Raw genomic sequence first — 9004 nt, 5'->3', positions numbered from 1 at the left:
CCTTCCTCTCAACTCCCTTGGTAATCATGAAGATGAAAATATTTATGGACAATTTTTCTCACTCTGGGGACAGGCTGAGCATAGAACGGGCCTTTTTTTCCCCTGGCTATGGCTGACCTCTTAGGATGGCAGAAGCTGGGACAAACACAGGTTGTTTACCAGGTCTACAGAAGCCCCAGAGAGACACGGCCACGTACAGTTTCCCCTTTTTTAACACGGACGTGAGCCTCTGGAAAGATGCCCAGAGGAACAAGGGTGAGTTTCTACCCAATGTTAGCTTAATTCTTGATGGGACTGAAGGGATTTTTTTTTTCTCCCTGAGAGATGGGGCGAGTGTGTTTTGGTGAATAACATGTTTCCCATAATTTGTCTTTTGAAAACACAAGGAAATTTGCGTATGTGGCTGAAACAGCCTGGACAGAGAGCCTTCTGGAGAGGCTGGTCCTTCATTTCCCCACCGTGTCAAGCTGCTCGAACTCAATAAACACTTGTTGACCGAATGAATGGGTCATAGAAATGGTAAGCCGGAGCTGGAAGGAAGGCCCCATGGAGATTCTCTGGGCCAAACTACTCAGGTTTCAGGCAGGGAAACTGAGGCCCAAAGAGGGGAAAGGGATGGAGACTGCATACAAGTACAGATATATGCAATTATGGATTACAGCTTACAGTGAAGATGAGGGTGATAATGATAGTAGTAAAAGTCTTTTTCTGGGTATTGGGTGTTTTTTCAATTTACCAAAAGCTTTTTCACTGGCCAGACTTCCAGTAAGACTGTGGAGGAGGCAAGAGAAAGATTAGAATTCTCTGCCTTGTGGACACGGAGAGAGAAGCTCAAGGATGTCAAGCAATCTGCCCTCTCAGCCAGAAAGGGGTGATGTGAGGTTCAGCAAACAAACCAGGCTGTTTTCCATCACTCGACAGATAGACACCCATCCTGTGAAATTCACTCCCCACCCTGAAAGGAGGGACCTACCTAAGCCTGAGTTTAAATCCCAGCTCTAACACATATGAGCTGTTGAAAGAGCTCACTGCACCCATTTAAGCCTCAGTTTTCCCAGCTGCCGTATGGGGCTTGTACTCCCCATCTATCCCTGTGGCCTCATGAACTGGCATGAGAATAGCATTCGAGAATGGATATGAACCCTCCTTGGAAATTGTCAAGCAAGCGTAGGGGCGTGTGGGGTGGGGGTCCTGGTGCTAGAATGATGATGTGTTAGTGGATCCCTCTGTCCATCCAAGGGAGACAGTGTTTCAATTCCAGCTCTTGAGATAAAAATAGCTTAAAGGGAGGAGGGGGGAAGCTCCCTAGGATATCTGGGCAGGATAAAAATAATCCTCAAGAACAGCTGGCTCCTTTCCTCCACTTTGGTATTCACCCGCAGTCTTCTGATCTCTTATTTGGTTTCCCAAGTCGACCTACCATCCCAGGCAAACAATCCTCCTTGTTCTGGGGCCAGGCGGTGGCAAATATATTCCAAGCTCTGGGAGTAGAGGCTTTGGAAGCAAGAAACATGAGTCCCATCCTAGGTCTGTTTACAACTCACTGTGTGGCTCTAGGCAAGTCATTCTGAGTCCTCTTCCCACAGCCCTCTTCTTCCTCAGTGCAGGGCTGGCCAGTAGAACTTTCTGCAAGGATGGAAAGGTTCTATATCTGTACTGTATGCACGGTAGCTACCAGGACTATTGAGTACTTATAAATCTGGCTAGTGCAACTTGGAAACTTAATTTCTATTTTTTTTTAATTTTCAGGAATTGAAATTTAAATAGCTACATGTAGCTAAGTGGCTACTATATTGAACAATGCAAGCCTTTAAAATAAGGATGAGAAAAAGACCTACCCCCTCATCCTGGGGTGAGAAGGACCCCTAATGTGTGCATAGAGCCTGGCAGATGAGAGGTGCTCACTGCTTCTTCACTTCCTTCTCTCCTGACTCCTCCAAGAGTGTCTTTGAGTGGAAGAATTTCCCTTTAGAGACAGTCAACTCCCCTGTGAACACTGGCTGGAGAAGTGGGTGGGTGGTGGGGGGAGAGAGACCCTGGGGGCTTCTGTGATGGACAAGGCCAGCTCAGAGAAGGACAAAAATGACTACATCTGCCAACTCCCACCTCTATTTTTGCTGTTTACAGACACCAGTGCTGGAAAGGGGCCCATCTTCGAAATTCCTTTTCGTTGCGTACAGTGGTTAAGCTCATGGGCTGTAGAATCAGATGGTTCTAGGTTAGTGTTTCAGTTCCATCAGTTACCAGCTGTGAGACCTTGGGCAGGTTGCCAGTTTCTCTGTTTCTCATCTGTAAAAGGAGCAGAATAATGTCTACATCTGAGGATTTCGTGAGTAATCAATGAGCTAATATGTGCAAAGCTCTTTACAGGAGGCCCAACAGATATCAAGTGCTTAAAAAACAGATGTCATGGCCAATCTTATGTAAACAGAGCCTCTTAACGTCCACACCCACGCAGACCAGAGTCCAGTGAGATGTCTGCAAAGCCTATGATGCCATATCTCCAGACAACCTCTTTTTTGGTGGTCTTCAGAGTGAGGAAGTGACCACACACAGAAACAAGTCCTGGTACCCTCAGATGGCAGATGACCCATCCAATTTTACATTTGGAAGCCATCCTGAAGTTTCTAGTGCTTGGATCTCCTTTCTATTTCCCCTGCCAAATGGAAATCTCCTAAGACCCATCTAGAGACAGGAGCTCTGTCACCTCCTGAGGCCTGGGGGCTCAGGGATGGCTGCCTCTCTGTGACTTCCCACCCCTGGTCCAGGTGGAGTCTCCACTTTCCAGACTCAGTTTCGCTTCATTGTTTCCCCAGGCTGGAGGCATCTGCAGATAAGCCCTGGTCAAAATGCCCAGCACAGGAGCTGGCTTCCATGGGTCAGAAGCAGAGTAATCTTTGCTGAACTGGAAGAGCTAAACCTCAAAAACTGACACCTCTCCCTGGTTAATAGCCAAGGATGACTTTCATCAGTGTGTCTTATTTTGTGGGCAAAGAAACTGGGTGATTGGTTCATCCATCTACTCATCCACTTCCTCACTGGACAATAGTTATTAAGCACCTACTGTGTGCCAAGTCCTAGGAACACAGAAATGGATTCCTGTCCTCAAATTTCACAAGCTGGTGGGGGAGATAGCTACACTGAAATTAATTGTAACAGTGTGATATGCGCTATTAGGTCAGGGCCAGGACAAGAAGAGGTGAATAAGACACTCATCTCAGGGACAAATTCAGTGTAGTGTCAAAATCTCAGTAAACAAGATAAATAATGTTTTAATGTCTTTTTTTTTTTTGAGATGGAGTTTCACTTTTGTTTCCCAGACGGGAGTGCAATGTTGTGAGTTCGGATCACTGCAACCTCCGCCTCTCAGGTTCAAGCGATTCTCCTGCCTCAGCCTCACAAGGAGCCGGGATTACAGGTTCCCGCCACTACGCCCGGCTAATTTTTTGTGTTTTCAGTAGAGACAGGGTTTCACCATGTTGGACAGGCTGGTCTCAAACTCCTGACCTCAAGTGATCCACCCGCCTCGGCCTCCAAAAGTGCTGGGATTACAGGCATGAGCCACCGTGCCCGGCTGAGATCAAACTTTTAAATGAAGACAGGATCAGTGTTATTAATTTTTCCTTTTGCCTCAGGCTCCAACATGGCTTGGCATGGCACTGTATTATGGGGGCTGTATGGGGGTATGGCTGCTGTGAGACAGAAAAGACATCTGATCCAGTCAGTGATGTGCTGGAATTGGCCCAGACCAGCTGGCATGCTTCTTCCCAAATTTATACTCAAAAACTGCATGTTGTTAGCTCAAAATTGGCCACGATGGACATCTTTACACCATGGAAATTGGCAGATGCTAAAAATCAGGACTTTCCCCCTCCCTTTTCCGAAAGTTGGCTGTTAAATATTTACCAGCACATGGCTATACACAGCCTGCAGCGGGGTGGGATGAGGCAGGTGTGGGGGATTTAAGAAAGGTTCCCCAGAGGAGATACTTTCTGACTCTTGCAGAATAAAGATCTAGAAAAGGAGAGAAAAAACATTCCCCCTACCCTGGCCAAAGAAGGAACTTAATATGCAAAGCACCAAAACAATGGGAAAACCTGTATTTTATTTAAGAAACTGCAAGGAGCTGAGTGTAGCTGGAATGTGTGATTTTGTAGAAGAAGGACGTTTTGAGGAGGCCACAGCACCAAATGATGACCCCAAATTGAGCAAGATCTGGGTCTATGCTCAAGGGATTCGACTGTAGATCCAGTGGAGAAGGAGGGAGGGAGCTGCTTCTGAATTGTCCATAGTACTGGCCTAGGTAAGAGACGGCAGCATGAGCTAATACATGTTTTTAGACAGTTTCGCTCTTGTTGCCCAGGCTGGAGTGCAATGGCGCAATCTTGACTCACGCCAACCTTCACCTCCCAGGTTCAAGCGATTCTCCTGCCTCAGCCTCCCGCGTAGCTGGGACTACAGGCATGCGCCACCACACCTGGCTAATTTTGTATTTTTGTTAGAGACGGGAATTCTCCATGTTGGCCAGGCTGGTCTCAAACTCCTGACCTCAGGTGATCCACCCACCTCGGCCTCCCAAAGTGCTAGGATTACAGGCGTGAGCCGTTGCACCCGGCTGCTAATAAATGTTTAATACCAGGGTCTCTGGGGGAAAAGAGCCCTAATTAATAGCATTTGCTAATTTCTGAGGTGTAAATACTCCCATCACAGCCTGTTTGAAGCTACCTTGGTGATATCACTAAACACCAAGTTGAGAAGAAGTGCTTGGTAGCATATCATTATATTGAATTTCCACCCCCCACACTTACAATAGATGTAAATAACTTCAAGCGTATAGAAAACAGTAAAATAACTTGAAAGAGATGAGTTTGGGGTACTTTATCACTTTTACTTTTAATATAACTCACCTAATTATAAGTTTATACAATTAAAGTTTTAATAATGGCTTGTTTAACAGCAGCTCACACGATTTTTGAAAATTTAGCCGTCTGTCCTCTTGAGCTTATTCCAGGTTTCTCCCACTGGAGAAGGCATTTTGGTCCATTTCTGTGGAAGTGCTGGGGGCTCCCAGATGTCCTGGGCTCTATTTTCCTAACCTGTGGGACTAGAGCAGATTTACCATGAAGTCCCAAGGATCCCACACATCCAAGACTCTGGGTGGCTTCCTGGGATAAGGCAGCAGTCCCCAGGATACCAAAGTTAACAGCAAATGATTCTCAGAGAGATTTTCATCCAGGAAAAAGAACAGCTTTGGCATAGTATTTCACGTCCTCATCTGCTGTTCACTTCAAGAATGCTGTTTTATTCAGAAGCCACTGGCACCTAAACCATCTGAGAAAACAAAAATAACGATAGTAGTAATAAATACAACCTATATTTATTTTAGTTTTTCCATGCACTAGATACTGTTTTAAGTGCTTTATATACATTAGCTTACTTAATCGTCAAATCCTAGGCACAAGGTAGATATTATTATTAAGATATCAATGTAAAAGATGAGGATGCTATTATTATCACAATTCAAAAGGTGGAGAAACTTGGATACAAAGAGTTAAACAACACACCCAAGACCATAGAGCCAGAGACAAACTGGGATTTGCACCAGGTAGCCTGCTATTAGCTACTATCCACATTGACCACAAAGGCGGCAAGAGAGGAGTAAAGTGCTTTTGCAGTCCAAGGCAACTAGAGAAGATCTCATTAGCTTGAGGGGCATATTGTGCCAAGATCATCTGGATTTGACCTGATAGCTCACCTTCCAGGGATTGGTGAAGTTGGGAGAAATGAGTATTACCACGGACGTGCATGTCAGTTTCTCCAATTTAATAGGTGAGGAAAAAGCTTACAGAGGTAAAGGGAGTCTGTCTCTCCAGGTGCTATGGCTACTCTAAGGTGGCACTGTGTGTGTCAACTTGGCCGCACCCTGCAACCAGCCTCAGGCAACGGGCTTCATATGAAATCATAACTCTTTCTAGATATCTAGATAGGTGACACCCCAAATAAGTATCTGGTTGAAAAAAAATGCAGAAAAGATGGGGTGAAATACCCCTCAATGAATACATTACCCAATCTAAGAGCGAGAGGAGTGGTATCACCCATCTCTGATCACCTATTAGAGTATTTATTGTCATCTCCCTTTTAAAAAGTTTTTTAAAAAATATTTTGAGACAGAGTCTTGTGCTGTCACCCAAGCTGGAGTGCAGTGGCATGATCTTGGCTCACTGCAACATCCGCCTCCCGGGTTCAAGAGATTCTCCTGCCTCAGCCTTCTAAGTAGCTGGGATTACAGGCATGCACCACCATTGCCCGGCTAATTTTTGTATTTTTAGTAGAGATGGGGTTTTGCCAGGTTAGCCAGGCTGGTCTCGAAATCCTGACCTCAAGTGATCCACCTGCCTCAGCCTCCCAAAGTGCTGGGATTACAGGCATAAGCCACTGCACTCAGCCTGTCATATCCCTTTTGCTTGTGTAAACACCTGAGGCTGTGGTAGGATCCTGCCCTAAGGATAGCAATTAGGGCTCCACTGAAAGAAGACCGGTAGGACTCAAAACGACAATGTGTACACACCTACAGTTCTTTCAGGAAAAGGGCACAACATTCCAACTGCATTAACGTAAGAATCTGCTTCACAGCTAAAGACCATCTCATAGCAAGGGGTCTGGAGAGGCCAGGCATGAGCCCCCATTGTCCTTCCCTTGAAAGGCCATACCAATATGCACTTCTTCGCTCGGATCAGAAGCCACAGATGGAATACCCAGAACCCAGGAGTCCCAAATGGAGTCTCACCTGAAGTTTTTCATTCCCATTTGGTCATTTTAGGTATATTCTTGCTATGAAACCAGCGCCAGTGGCAGTTCCCTCCATGGGTCTCATGAAAGCCAGGTACAAATTGTTAGTCCCTTGTTATTAGAAAACAATGCTGACAAGTTGGCACAAATCACCCTGAAACTCCTCAGAGCAACACTATTTATCAGCATGTTTCATGCCTTAACAAGTTCATGCAGTCACAGGCCCGTACGCCACAAAGACAAGGGAAACATATTCAATAAGCATTTATCCAGATAGGCTAAAAGGATAGATGATACTTTCTTTTTTTTTGATGGAGTCTTGCTCTGTCGCCCAGGCTGGAGTGCAGTGGTGCAATCTCAGCTCACTGCAAGCCCCGCCTCCTGAGTTCATGCCATTCTCCTGCCTCAGCCTCCCGAGTAGCTGGGACTACAGGTGCCTGCCACCACGCCTGGTTAAGTTTTTGTATTTTTAGTAGAGACGGGGTTTCACCGTGTTAGCCAGGATGGTCTCCATCTCCTGACCTCGTGATCTGCCCACTTCAGCCTCCCAAAGTGTTGGGATTACAGGCGTGAGCCACCATGCTCAGCCAAGCATAGATGATACTTAATAAGGGCCCCACTCAGGGGGACAAAACTTTACTGCACCAGAGGAGGGAGGCACATGAGAAAATCTTAGGGGTTTCTAATGGTCATCAGCTCAGTGTGAATGTTGTGGTGTGGCTGCCAAAAAAGTTAACATGCACTCAGGTTGCATTAACAGGAGCATAGATTATATATGGGAGAAGGTGATAGTCTTGCTCAACTCTGTGCTAGCCTGATGCCACCCAAACCCTTGAGCTTTGCTGTGGTCACTTGGCAGTAGTTGGGTACTGACTGCAATGCCCTTGGAGAAGACAATGATGGAAGATATGAAAGGGGTATCAGACGAGGAGTGATTGGAGGAAATGAGAATGCTGGGCCTGGAAAAAGGAGGGCCTGTGGGGAAGGCAGGGTTGTTACTTTCAGAGAGTGATTTGAGCCACACAGTCAGGCTTCAGCTGATTCAAGAGTTGCTGTTCTCAATAGTCACTGTAAAAGGAGCTCTAGCATGATGACACTTGGAAATGCATCTGAAAAGCTCTTTGCAGAAATGGCTTCTTGGATGGGAGGCATAGTGGGGGGTGTGTGTGTGTGTGCGCGCACGCGTGTGCGTGCATGCGCGTGTGTGGCTCCTCTGTCTTCATTTTGTGACAAGTAGAAGCATCCATCTTTTCCTGGAACTAGCCGCAAGCAGTAATGTATCACATTGCATGGTCTGGGCATGGAGTAATGAGGCAGCCAAGATCTTGGAGTGCAGATTGCAGCTGGAGGAGGGAGAATGAAGTCTCTCTAACACAATTGACTCTCCAATGTGGCTGACAGCAGATTTGCCACATAGGAATTGACTGACCACATCATGGAACCAATCAGGCACTGGACTGGATGAATTATCAACTCTGAAATTCACCAGGTGTTTCCATCACCAGCTGAAGCTGACTGGCTACTCCTCGCATTGTGAAGGGAACTCATCCCCTGCATGCGCGCGCGCTCACACACACGCACACACGCACGTGCGCACACACGCACACACGCACGTACACGAGTCTTGGTATATTGTAATGAACACTGGACTTAGGGCCACAGTTCTAGTCCCAGTTTTATCACCTTGCTGCTGACTGAACTTGGGCAAGACTCTGATTTGGATTTGGTTTATTCATCTCTAAATCAGAGATGCAGATATCTGTCATGTCAACCTGATGAGGTTGTTGCATGAAAATCCAAAATGCTAAACGTGACATTGTTTTGGCCATGAATGGAGGAGGGGATTGTTATTGTCATTGTCATTGGAATCCCCTGGTCTATTTGGTACAGACCAAAGTTTTTGTTACATTGATATATAAGCTAGGATGCTTTCAGCTGCCAGTGGGGGAAACTCAACTAAAAGTGGTGTTAACAATGAGGGACATTTGTTTTGAGAAACGTCAGGCCAACCTGGCTAAAAATACAAAAAATTAACCAGGTGTGGTGGCAGGTGCCTGTAGTCCCAGCTACTCGGGAGGCTGAGGCAGGAGAATGGCGTGAACCGGGGAGGCAGAGCTTGCAGTGAGCCGAGATCGCGCCACTGCACTCCAGCCTGGGCGACAGAACGAGACTCTGTCTCAAAAACTAAAAAAACTAAAAAAAAAAAAAAAAAAGC

The sequence above is a fragment of the Theropithecus gelada genome, chromosome 15 (genome assembly GCF_003255815.1).
Source record: "Theropithecus gelada isolate Dixy chromosome 15, Tgel_1.0, whole genome shotgun sequence".
Taxonomy (NCBI): Eukaryota; Metazoa; Chordata; class Mammalia; order Primates; family Cercopithecidae; genus Theropithecus; species Theropithecus gelada.
This window is presented reverse-complemented; position numbering follows the sequence as displayed.